General features: G+C 44.3%; 1 protein-coding gene across 1 annotated transcript in view; it reads left to right on the forward strand.

Annotated features, from left to right (window-relative positions):
• LOC145393552 (furin-like protease 2) overlaps positions 1 to 13,803 on the forward strand; it is a 758,736-nt gene that overhangs the window by 325,212 nt on the left and 419,721 nt on the right. The window lies entirely within an intron of this gene.

Here is a 13,803-nt window from a genome sequence, read left to right on the forward strand (position 1 = left end):
GAGAGACTGGTGGTAGTGATGGGGTCATGAAGTAGTCTGTGGTAGTCCCCTCACTGCGATGGTGGCCTTTTATATTTCATTATTGATACTGGCAGACGATTTTATTCATGCTAGGAAGTATATCTTGCTTTGAAGGAGTTGGTGTAAGTATAGGCTACAGAATTTTTTATTGATGTTTTCCAAACACACACACACACACACACACACACACACACACACACACACACACACACACACACACACACACACACACACACACACACACACACACACACACACACACACACACACACACACACACACACACACACACACACACACACACACACACACACACACACACACACACACACACACACACACACAGAAAGACTGAAGGGCCGACACACATCTCCACAGAAGGACGAAAGAGGACCAGTACCAAGGTCTGTTCATTTCGTCATCTGAACACACATGCCTTTGAAAGAGTAAGGGGTCATGGAAGATAAACACACGCCCTTGTCCCACACCACTGACCCAGCTCGGTGTAAATGCATGGTACTCCTCCCCTGCACAAGAACACAAATTCGCCCCAAGTGAAAGAAAAAAAAATTGTGCAGCGTTGGAATCACGTTGATGCAAACACCCCTGAATTGAATTACAGGTTGGTTCATCCTGTCCATTGTGTTTGTGGCTGGTTAAAGAGGGGAGGAAGTCTAGTGGCAAGCGGTTGGGTAGTTGGGTGAATAAGCATTAGTAAGCCTCTATCCCAGGTAGAAATAAATACCGGTAAATAAATAAATGGCTACTGGTTGGGCTAATATTTAGATAGTAGTAAGAATCCATCCAGTTAAAAATAAAGAGGTAAATAAGTAGTTGAATAAATAAACCACTTCTGTACATTTTATTTTAGCCTGACATAAATCATTACTTGTTTCATCCTATCCATTGTGCTTCTGGATCGCTATTAAAAAAAACGAGGTGGAGGTATATCTGCGAGGGATTTGATGAGTGAGCGAATGTGCAGCCGTAACAATCCATCACTAAATATAAAGGATTATTGTGCAGAGTTGAACCGACGCAAACAGCCTTGAACGACATCACCGGTTGTTCTGGCCCGTCCATTGTGCTTCGGGTCGAGCAGTAAACAGGGGTGAGGTGTGTAGCTGTGAGCGATTTGATGGAAGGCCGAATGTGCAACAGTAATCGGAAGAGAGAGAGAGAGAGAGAGCATCGTGTTGTATTTTAAGTATAACCTTGAAATAAATTGCCAGTTATCTCATCCTGTCCAATTTGTTTCTGTCGTGGTAATGTAAGCTTGAGGTGCAACTGATTGGTCTGATGGTCAAGAGTCATAATTCTTCCCAAATATGATAACAATATTCTGCAACGTCTGAATCACTTCGTCACAAACACCCTGAAAATAAATCGCTTGTTATCTCGTCCGGGTCACTGTTTTTATTTCATTTTTTTTTCCTCAGGTAAAACGAGGACGGGATGCAGGTGCGAGCGGTTTGTTAGTTGGAAAAAAAAAAAAACATGGAGAAAATTGTGTTGGATTTGAATAGCTATTTCTGACGCAAACTTCCGTAAAGTGGACCAATATTTTTTTTATTTTAAATCCGGACCACAGTGGTTGTGTTGAGCAAGTTAGAATGAGGGTAAGGTGTAACTCGGGTTTTGTTTTTTCCCCGTAGGAAGAAGGAACCAAAGGCCAGAAGCCCGCAAGATTGTTCCCTCCAAGAAAAAACAAAAATAAGACAACAGAGAGCCAGATTCAAGATCCGTTCATTTCGAGATGCCTGGACACACTGCGTTTGAAGGACGGGAAAGAATAAGAAACCATCCCAAACGCAGCCAAAAATATGTCGGGGTGGATTATTATTTCGGACACAGACAGCCTCGAAATACATTGAGATTGGTTCATCCGGTCCATTGTGTTTGGGTTGAGCTGAAATGAGGGTGAGGCGCGGCTTGTGCGGGTGGGCTGATGGCAGGATAAATATGCAGCAATAATACGTCCAGAAACAAATTAAGAATCATGTCGCATTTGAGTATATTCGACTCAGATAGGCTTGAAATAAATCACTACTGGGCTCATCCGGTGCGTTGTGTTTGTGTTGATGTAAAAAGGAGGGTGAGGCTTGGGCGGCGGCGGTGGTGGTGGTGGAGGTGGGTGGGTTGATATGCAGTGTTGTTGTAATTGAATAATGGCGTGGGAGTGGGTCAAGGTGAGGCGGGCTGCGGGGGCGTGGGTGGTCTGGTGTTGTTGTGACCACTCAGCCACATGTAGGTCAGGTGAGGGTAAAGGAGGAGAGGTGGAGGGACGGAGAAAACGACGCCATGATGGAGAGAAGGGGGGTTGGGAGGAGAGGAAGGGGGGTGTTAGAGAGGGAAAAGAGGGAGGAGGATGGTAGAGTTGAGAGGCCAGAAATATAGCAGGCAGGGGGAGGGGGGAGAAAAGAAGCGGGCATGGAAGGAAAGAAGTTGGGAGGAGCGAAAAGGCAGAGAGATCGGGAGGGAATTGAAAAGTAGAGGCAGGTAGGGAGGGAGAAGGAAAGTGAGGATGGAGATATGGGAAGAAGGTTGGCAGGGAACAAAGAAGCGAGGATGGAAGGAAGGCGGTAGGGAGGGTGAAAGTAGGTGAGGGAGGTAGGGAGGGACAAAGTAGGTGAGGATGAAAGGATGGGGGGAAAGAAAATTGTTGTGGTGATGAACGGAGGTTGGAAGGAAAAAAAAAAAAGGAAGAGAGGGGAAGGAGGAAGAAAAGGTAGAGAGGGAAGGAGGAAGGGGATGAGGAGTGAGTGAAGAAATGGAGGAGTAAGGAAAGGAGAGGATGGAGGAAGGGGAGAGGGAGAGAGAACGAGGAGGAGGAAGATAGATGAAGGAAGGCAGGGATGGGGAGAGAGACAGGGAGATGAAGGGAAGGGTAGTGGTTGAAATTATATGGAAGACGTAGTGAAGGGCTAGGAAAGGGGCGAAGGAAGGTAGGGTGATGAGGGGGGAAGGATGAAGTGAGAGAGGGGATGAAGAGAGATGAGGATAGGCAGGGAAGGGATAAGAGATAAGACAGATAAGGAGAGTGAATGGAAGGGGGGGAAGAAACGGTAATTGGGAGGAAGGGAAAAGAGGAGAAAAGAATGATGAAGGGAGAAAGAGGGAGATGGATGGCGAGGAGAAAGAGTGGCAGAAAGAAAAGGAATATAGGGAGGGAAGGAAAAAAAGGGAGAATACGTTGTAAAGGGAGGAAAGAGGGTCGGTTTAGGGGAAGAAAACGGTAGGAAGGGAGGGAAGATATGGTTGGGAGGGAGGGAAGAAAAGGGAAAGAAAAGAGGGCTAATGGATGGGGAGGGGAAGAAAGAGTGTGTCATTTAGAGAGTGAATGGGAGGTGGAGGCCTGAGGGGAAGAGGAGCGACAGGACCGTTGACAGGGAAACTGAATGGTTTGAGAGAGAGAGAGAGAGAGAGAGAGAGAGAGAGAGAGAGAGAGAGAGAGAGAGAGAGAGGGATAAGGAGTAAAGAGAACATCAACATTGAAAGGAAGAGAGAATGATTTGTGTGTGTGTGTGTGTGTGTGTGTGTGTGTGTGTGTGTGTGTGTGTGAGAGAGAGAGAGAGAGAGAGAGAGAGAGAGAGTAGCAAGGGGAGTATGTATCAGGGCAGAAAAAAAACACGCAGAGACTGAAAGAATCAAGAAACAGGGAGACAGTGGGAATAATATAAAGGAAGAAGGGAAAAAGAAAGGAGGAGGAGACTAGAAGGAGGAGGAGGAGGAGGGGGGAAGAAATAAGAGGAGGAGGAGGGAGGAAAATGAAAGGAGAAGGAGGAGGAGGAGGAAGATGGCGGTATATTCAACAGAAGGAGAGAAGAGGACTTTGGGCTGAAGATGGCAAGCCGTCAGAAAGAGATGGGAAATTAAGAGAAGGAAGGAAAGTTATGATTAAAAGAGGGAAATAAGGATGAAAAGTTTTGAGAAAGGAGTGGGAGGGAGGGAAGGCAGAAGGAAGGAAGAAAGGAGGGGGAGGGGGAACTGTAGTGAAGGAAATCAGTGTGAGAGGGAGAGGAAGGAAGGAAGGAAGAGTTGGAAGGAGGGTGGAAGGGTTTGAATGAAGGGATGGAGTAATAGAGAGGGAGGGAAAGAGAAGGAAGCGAAGGACGGAAGGTTATAAGGAAGAGAAGTAAGAGGAAGGAAGGAGAGAGAGAGAGAGAGAGAGAGAGAGAGAGAGAGAGAGAGAGAGAGACGGGAAGGAGTAATAGAGAGGGAGGGAAAGGAAGGAGAAAGGAAGCGAAGGACGGAGGGCTATAAGGGAGAAGAGAGGTAAGAGGAAGGAGAGAGAGAGAGAGACAGACAGACAGAGAGACAGAGAGAGCAGTGTAAATACAAGCAACGCAAATGTTTACAAAGATGGAGAAGATAAGAGTGTAGTTGCAGTGCACGATTGGAGAGAGAGAGAGAGAGAGAGAGAGAGAGAGAGAGAGAGAGAGAGCAGCATAAAAATATAATAAAGAAGTGCAGGGTACAGGGGGTCACAAAAAACAGCTCCCATACTTGTCATCATCATCATTCGTTTCTCTGAATCATGGCGCTCTTCCTCCACTATACTTTTTCTGCCTCCCTCCATAATCTCTTTCCCTACCTTTCTCCCTCCGTGTAATTATCTCTCTCTCTCTCTCTCTCTCTCTCTCTCTCTCTCTCTCATTTATCACTTATTATTTACGTTTGCCCTCAGGCACACACTCGTTGCAATTTATCTCCTCTTTTATCTCTCTCTTCACCCTCCCATCATCATAATTCTCCCTCCTTCCCTCCCCTTCCTCCCTCCATCTCTCACGCTCTACTTAACCCTGGAGTGAAGGGGGAGGACAGGAGGGACGGGACGGGAGGGCGCTTCAGTGGCTCGGTCGGTTTGGCAATGGCCTTATGTTTGGGGGGGGACGCACCGTAGTGGGTTCGGGCTCCACTGACTGCCACACTGTTTTTATGGGGTGGACGCTCACAAGTTAACGCCAATTCGTAACAATCATATGACCAAACCTACATCATATCACTGTTTACTTTGTCTTCTGTCACTGTCTGTCATCGCTATCGCCTTATTTCACCTTTTGTGTCCTGTATCTGTCCGTCCTTCGTCCTAACCCCTCCCTTTTTAACCTTTTGGATGAGGAGGTAGGGAGGGGAGGAGAGAGTTGGAGAGAAGAAGGAGTGGGTTAGGAGAGGAGGGAAGAGCCGGAGAGAAGAGGGAGGGGAAGTAGTGGGTAGAAGAGAAGTGGTAGAGAAGGGGTGCTGTTGGCTAGGAGGAGAGGGTAAGGATAGGATAGGGAAAGTAGTGGATGATGGTAGAGGTTAGGTAGGGAGAGGGGTTGGGTACTAGTCAGGAATGGTGGAGGGATGGAGAACGGTTGGAGAGGAAGGAAAGGGAGGGGAATGGAGTGGAAATGTAGAGTTGGCGTGAAGGGAAAGGGAGGGTGAGGTTAAAGGGATGGATGGAGAGCATGGGAGAAAGGTGAAGGAATATGAGAGAGGAGGAGAAGGGCTGGACAGAAAGAGGAGGGAGGATGGAAGAAGTGGGGGAGGGGAAGGGTAGGGGAGGGAACAGGTAGACGATGGGGAGGGTAGGGTAGGTAACAGGGTAGGAGGGAGGGGGTCCTACAGGACGTTAAGTTTTGCATCTCAACCCACACTCATTTCTATTTTTATCTCTTTCACTTTCTTTTCTCTCCATTTTCTAAGTTTTGCCTTACTTTCTCTTGATTTATGTTTCCCGTTTCTTTGTCTTCTTTTCTTCGTGTGTTCTTCCTTACTTATTTTTCTTCCCCCCTCCTCCCCCTCTGACATTCTACAAACATATATACATAATGCTAAGTTTACATCTGTCTGTCTGTATCTTTCTGTGTGTCAACGAGTACCTGTCTGTTTGTAATGCAAATTTTGTGCGGAGCATGGCGCAAGAACATTAAGAAATATCAACAGACTCCCAAAACAAAAGCTGTTTAATACCCTTTATAGTGTGCTTGAAAAAAAAAAAAAAAAGGAAAAGGAAACTTCAAAGCTCTGATCGTTGTGATCCATGGACCCAGGAATTGCAGAAAGTGTCACGGTGCAACTAGGTAAAAGTTACTCAAAAGTGTGTGTGTGTGTGTGTGTGTGTGTGTGTGTGTGTGTGTGTGTGTGTGTGTGTTTTACATTTTCGCCTGGTTTTGTCATTTCTAGCTTTATGACGAAGCCAAAGAGAAGCCGAAGGCTTCTTGTGTGTGTGTGTGTGTGTGTTTGGATAGATTGATAGAGATAGGTTATAAGGAAAAAAAAAAGCATCTCATATATATATATATATATATATATATATATATACACACACACACCGGTATATACTTATTTCTATCCATTCTCCTTTTTCCCTCTAATCATCAGTACTTCTTTTCTTTCATGCACCCATCCATGCAACCAACCAACTACAGACTCTTCTCATCCTCCACTTCTTTTCCTCCTGTCACATACACAGCCATCCACCCACCGTTTCCTCTTTATCTCCTATTCATGAGGTTTTTTACTTTCACTTACCGTCTTAGTCTCATTTTCTTCCTCTTCTTTTCTGCGCACAGCCTGTAATTTCTTCCATTTCTTCATGCACCAATTAACTCCTCTTCTTTCCATCCACCCACAAGACTTTTTCATCTCCCCTTCTCCCCTAATCAGCTAGTCCCCTCCGTCCTCCCTCCATCCAGCTGCCTCTTTCTCCCACTCCTTCGCTTTCCAACCCCCTCTCCCCTCCTCCCTTTCCATCGTTAATTTCTGATCATCCACCACATAAACTTGTTGGCAGTGAGTGGAGCTCGAACCCACATCAGAGCGTTTACGGCCAATGACAAACCTTTAACACCTCCAGCCATCCCTTACCTCTCCATCCCTCCAACCCCTTCTTCCAACTTCCAGCCACCTCCTCACAGCTCTCAAAACCATTCCTACTCCCTCCAGACTTCCCTCCCTTCTTTGCATCCTTTCCTTCCTGCCACCCCTCCCCCCTTCCCCTTCTCCTTGCTCCCTGTCACCCTCTCCAATCTCTCCAAACACATCTTCCATCCTTAAATCCTCTCAGTTCTCTCTCTCTCTCTCTCTCTCTCTCTCTCCACCCTTACATAACCCCGCACCCCCTCTTTCCGCCACCCACGCACCTGAGCACATTTAGGTCGAGGCCGTAGTTACCCCGAGGATGAGCACGCACAGAAAACGGGATGTGGGGTGTGACTGGTATGCAAATATTACACCTGGATATGGGGGGTGCACATGCTTGCGTGAGAGAGAGAGAGAGAGAGAGAGAGAGAGAGGCAGCTACGTGAGGTAGTGCAAGGGTGAAAGTAGGGCGGTCGTGTGAGAAAGCGAGAGTGAACTAGAGCAAATGAAAGCGAGAATAAACCTGTCTCTAATTAGTGCGATAGGCCTAGTGATAGTGAGATACAGGAGTGGCGGAAAATGAGGGCGAGAGTGTGAATACGCCAATGAAAGTGAAAACAGATGTTATTAGGAGATATACAGAGACATAGATAGATAGATTGAATGAGCGTGCATTAAGTAAAATAATAAATGATCTCACACAAAAAATCACATGCAAAAAAACTTTAACTGAATCAGTTAACATCCTCATGAGGAATTAAAATTATTTATTTGTATGTCTGTCTTTTCATCTTAAATTTACACGCTCTGTCATTAAAACACAAAAGGAGATAAAGAGACAGGAAGAAAAATGTCTCTCTCTCTGTCTGTCTGTCTGTCTCTCTCATATATATATATATATATATATATATATATATATATATATATATTTTCTCATATACTGTATATATATATATATATATTTAAGTACGGTATATACAATATACACACACACACACACACACACACACACACACACACACACACACACACACACACACACACACACACACACACACACACTACGTCTAGGAATTCTCAGATGTAATGGCTTTCGGAAGTTTGCACACGTGCTAGGAGGAGGAGGAGGAGGAGGATAAAAGCACGAAAGGAGGAGATTAAAGGGAGATTTTGGAGGAAGAAAGGAAGATAGAAAAAACAAGAAAGGAAAGGGTAAGATTAGAAGAGGAGGAGAAATTCAAGATGAACAGAAAAGACAGTGAGAGAACTGAAGGGCTGAAGAAACAAGAAGAAAATGGGAGAAGGTGGTAAAAAGAATAGTAAAATAGATACACCAGTATATACTTAGGAAGAAAAAGAGATGAAGAAAGAAATGAACAGACATGTGCGGAAACAATGCGGTAAGGGAAAGAGGGAGATTAGGAGAGGAGAACTGGGGGGGGGGGGAGAAACGAGAGAGAGAGTGAGAGAGAGAGAGAGAGAAAGAGAGAGAAATGAGAGAGGATATAGTGTGCCTTCTGGGTTGATATGAAGAGGAGATGGGGGTAAGAGGCAGAGAGAGAGAGAGAGAGAGAGAGATTCAGTACAAGGAGGTTAACGAAAGAAGACCTAAGAAAAAGCAGTGAGAGAGGGAGAGAATATGAAAGTGAGAAATAAAAGAGGAAATAGTGTGCCTTCTGGGGTGATATGAAGAGGAGATGAGGGAAAGAGGCGGAGGGAGAGAGAGAGAGAGAGAGACTAAAAGGGGTGACGGTGGGAAAAAAGTGGGATGAATGGGGGAGAGGAAAGTGGAGAGTGAAACGAGGGAAGAGAAGTCGGCTGAAAGGATAAGGAGAGAGAGAGAGAGAGAGAGAGGTAAAATGGAGAATAAGGTCGAGAACGAGAGAGGATAAAAGAAAGCGATAAAAGGTAGGAAAGAAAGGCCATTTCAGGAGGAGATAAAGGAGGCAGTATTGAGGCGGAATGAGAGGAGGGAAGAAAAGGAAGAGGAAGGCAGAGGAAAAGGGGAATGGGAAGACAGAATGAAGGGAAAGAGAAGAAAAGGAGGAGAGACATGTGGAAGCAGTGGGAGACAGGAAGGGAAGAGGAATGCAAGAAGGAAAGAATGAAGGATATGGAAACGAAATTGAAAAGAGAAGGAAAGGGAACTGAGGAAAAGGAAGAGGAAAACAGGAAAAAGGGAAATCAGAGAATGTGGCGAAAGAGAAGAATAGGAAGAGACATAAGTGGGAAGAAGTGGGAGTATGAGGCAAAAAAGAAAGACAGAGAAAAGAAATAGGAAGAGACATGCAAGAAGGGAAGAAAGGGGGGAGAGAGAGAGAAAGGGAATGAAAGAAAAGTTAGGGGAAAGCAGGAAGAGTGGAAGGCAGACAGTGGAAAGAAAGAGAAGGAAAAGGAAGAGAGACGTGTGGGGAGAAGTGTGAGCCATTAGAAAGAACGGGAAGAGTAATGAAGGAACATGAATGCAAGAAGGTAAGAGAGAGAGAGAGAGAACTGAGGAAACGGTAGAGGAAAACTGGAGAAATCGAATGGGGTGACGGTATTGGGAGAATGGGAAAAGGTAAGGAAATTAGGGTAAAATTATTTGTATGAAGTGTGGATGATAAGACTAAGAAAAAAGAAGGAATGGGAGACAGAGAAAAGAGAAAGGTGAACTGACGTTAGAGAAGAAGTGCAAAGCAGAGAAAAGGGGATGAAAATGAGAGGTAAGAAAATAGGAACAGAAATGGGTACGAAGGAAGGCGAAGAAAGGTAAGAAAATTTAAGGAACAGAAGAGGAAAGTAAAGAGAAGTAGAAGAAAAAGGAAATGCTAATGTTAAAACGGGAAGATGAAGAAAAATGAAGAGGAAGAAGGACAAAAGTGGTAGGACAAAATTAATGAAGGAAGTGGGAGGAAGTGAGAAAGACTGGTGTAAGAGAAAAGGTGCAGTAATTAGAAAGAAAGAAGGTGAGGAAGGAGTGAAAAAGCATTGAAAAGAAAGAAAATAAAATGAGGTATGATCAGTAACACGAAGAAAAGGAAGAAAACTGAGGTTAAGGGGAATTAGAAGTAAGAGAAGATGAGAAAAATAAAGATACAGGAAGAGATGATAAGGGAGAATAAAGAGAAGACGAAGAAAAGGAAGGCACAGATAAGAAACGGAAGGAGGAGATCTAGTAAAGAAAATTGGGAAAGAAGACTGAAAAGCAAAAGGAGAAAGGGAAGACGAAAAAGAAGAAATGGAGGAAGAAAGAGAATATCTAAAATTGCCTATAAAGGGTGGAGAGAAAAAAAAATTATCATCATCATCGTCCCAGCCCTAATTCCAGCCTCTAAGATGGGGTTAGGTAGGATTCAGCGGGAGAGAGAGAGAGAGAGACAGAGACAGACAGACAGATTTGGATATTAGAAAGAAGGAAAGAAGAATAAATGCTGTCGGTAGGAGCAGTGAAGAGAATACGTATGGTGATAGTAGGAGCAGGAAAAAGAAAATGACAGGAAAAAGAAAATGGCTGGTATTAGAAGTCAGAAAAAAGAAAATACTGACAACAGGACTAAGAAAAAGGAAATGGCTTCGAAAATTACGAGTAAGAAAAAGAAAACCAATAATGACACCAGAAGTAAAGAAAATGTACGTGGCTGCGAGTATTAGTAATGAGAAAAAGACAATGAGTAGCGCCAGTAGGAGTAAAAAGAGGGAAATCGCCTTTAAGATTAGGTTTAAGAAATGGAAAACAAGCACGGAAGTCAGCCCTTTTCCTTACGATGACGCCTTTAGATTTTATTCCTCCTGTCTACAATGTAATGTATTCAGCTCGATTTTTTTTTTTTAAATAGGTGGGGTTAGATAAGGCCTCCATTAACCTCTTCACTACGAGAATATCGACCAAACTGAATAAAACCGTCGAGGGGTAGGAAGAATGACAGTAAAAGCGTCGTCGAACTGAAGGGGTGAATAAGAAAAAATAAGTAAAGGAGGAATATTAGGCATACAAAAAAAAGACAAAAAATTAAAATGAATAAATAAATGCCAAAATTACAAATACGATGAACTAAGCTACTTCTTTTTAGCCGGACGAAATACGAGAAGGATGAAAGGAAAGATAATGGGAGGAAGACGAAGAAGCCCGTTTGAGAGGAAGATGAAAGAGACAGTACGGTGACGGACGAAGAGATAGAAGGAGAGGCGGAGGGCACGGACGAAGACGGACGGAGAGATGGGAGGGAAGGCGGAGGGAAAGAGCTGAAGCTGACGTGGAAATAGGAGAGGAAATGGAGGGAACGGACGGGGAGATGGGAGGAAAGGTAGAGGGAATGGACGGAGAGATAGAAGGGGAGGTGAAGGAAACGGACGGAGAGATAGAAGGAGAAGTGGAGGGAACACAAGGAAAGATAGGGGAGATGTGGAAGGTATGGATGGAGAGATGGTAGGAAAGGTGGAGAAAATGGACGGAGAGATGGAAGAAAACGTGGAGGGAACGGAGGGAGAGGCGGGGGGGGGGGAAGGTGGAAGTTTCGGATGGAGAGATGGAGGGATAGGTGGAGGGAACGTACGGAGAGGCGGTGGGGGGGGGAAGGTGGAGGGAACGGACGGAGAGATAGGGGGAAAGTTAGGGGGTACGGACGGAAAGATAAAGAAAAGGTGGAGGGAACGGAAGGAGAGGTATGTGGAAAGGTGGAGGGAATGGATGGAGAGATGGGAGGCAAGGTGGAGGGAACGGATGGAGAGAGGGAAAAATGGAGGATACGGACTGGGATTGGAGGAAAGGTGGGGAGTACGGACGGTGACTTACGACGAAACAGAAGGGGATGCTGAGGGTATGGATAGACGGATGGAGAGAGACGAAAATGGAGACTGCAAACGGAGAGACAGAGTGGGAGGCTGAGAGCACGGAGAGATAGGAGGGAATTCTTACGCAAATAATGCAGGGACGGAGACAACACGATAAAAGACATCAGACGAGACACGATGAGAGAACGAGGTTAACCCTTTGACAATTTCTCGTACCTGAATGAAATCATGAGGCTGCAGGGAAAATAATATCCAGTATAGGGAAAGGATAGACAGTATTAACTCCTTCACTACGAGGGGTCTTTCCAAAAATCTTAGAATGATCTTGAGGTAGCAGGAATATATTATAGAAATCCTTTTAGTACTAAGAATCGGCGTCATCTGAATATAAACGTCGATCGTGGGCGACAGTGAAATACTGTACAGTACGAAAGTATTTCTGTACGGTTTCAGTGCATTTAACGCTGTGACTGTTATAGTTTCCCACAGAAAAAAAGTCTGGTTGTAGCCTGACTAAAATTTTTGAAAGCATGCATCATTCATAGCAATGGAAGGTAATTAGGAACGAGTAAAGGAAGATAGTAGGAGAAACTTCTTAAGGAAAATAATTTTGTCTTAGTCGCTTCTCATTATTTTGAATATGGTACTTCGATGGTATGGTCGCAAAGAGACAATGGATATAAACAGAGTGGTGGATAGGATATAGGGTGGTGGATAGGATATAAACCTATGTGAGTGAAATTGAAGGTGTGAAGGTGGATGGATATGGTAAAATGAATGAGTGGGAAACCTATGCATGGAAACTGAGCAAGCTGAGGAATTGTCAAGGGATCAAAATAGCCATAAAAAGTAGCCTATGTATGGAGAAGCAGATATTAGGAGGTGCAACGCCCCTTTTCTTTTAACTTGGTAATTGACAAAAGTGCTATTTCGCAAGTGTCTGCAAAGCGCATCTTGAAAAATAAGAAAAAGAAAAGAAATCTGTGGGAATGGTTTATGGCTGTGAGGTGGAGCCAGGATTTGGAAGGCTGGGATGATGTGTGAATGACGGTGTGGCCCATTGCACTGGCCACGCTGTTTGGTAGGTCATATACTGTGCTTTCTCTTGCTTTGGTTCTGGATCATCCCCACCCCATCGTTGGGATTAATGCTGGAATGATGATGGTGATGATGATGGAGGTGGTAGTGGTGATGATGATGATGATGGAGGCAGTGGTGGTGGTGATGATGATGGAGGTGGTAGTGATGATGATGATGATGATGATGATGATGGAGGCAGTGGTGGTGATGATGATGATGGAGGCATTGGTGGTGGTGATGATGATGATGATGATGATGGAGGCAGTGGTGGTGGTGATGATGATGATTGAGGCAGTGGTGGTGGTGATGATGATGATGACGATGATGATGTTGGAGGCAGTGGTAATGATGATGATGATGATATGCTAAATAAAACTTCACAGACCTGAGCGAACATTAAATATATAAGGAATTTTGGATGACTTAAAAGGAGAACGTAAGAAAAAAAAGTTGAAGGGTTATGACATATGGGACAGACAAAGAATATAGCGAGTGTCGAGTGGAAAATATAAAATAGTTAATAGGGAAGCAAAAAAAAAAAAAAAGAGGGGGGGGAAATAAACTGTGTCGGAGGAGAAGGAAGGGAGTTGTAAAAATTAATAATGAAGGAGAAAGAAAATTTTAGAAAGGTAATGAGAACCGTAGCTTGCAGACGAAGGAAATTAAAGGAGGATCTAAGAGACTAGTCTAAAGGAGAAAGAAAAGAAATGAGGAGCAAAGAGAATAAGAAAGGGTGTGGAGGAAGGAAGCGGAAGAAAATAATGGTCAGGAAGAAAATAAGATGAGAATTAAGACGCAAAAGGAAAACCTCAAGGTGAAAAATTGAAAGCAAGGAAGATCGAAGGAAGGCGGAAATGAAGGAAAAAAAGAAATAAAAAAAGAGAAGAACCAAGGGGCTGTATATGGAGGAGGAGAGTGGAGGAGGTAGCAGATAGAGAGAAGGAGAAGTATAAGAAAAATATAAAGAATCAGAGCGTAAGAAAAGCAGAGTAAGAAGAAAAGGCTCGATATAAAAGAAAAATGGAGGGGAAAAAATCATGACACTGCAGTAGGTGAAAGAACAGGTTGAAGGAGGTAAGGAGG

This window comes from Coenobita brevimanus, chromosome 24 (genome assembly GCF_032717465.1).
Source record: "Coenobita brevimanus isolate Jiangsu-jjx chromosome 24, ASM3271746v2, whole genome shotgun sequence".
NCBI lineage: Eukaryota > Metazoa > Arthropoda > Malacostraca > Decapoda > Coenobitidae > Coenobita > Coenobita brevimanus.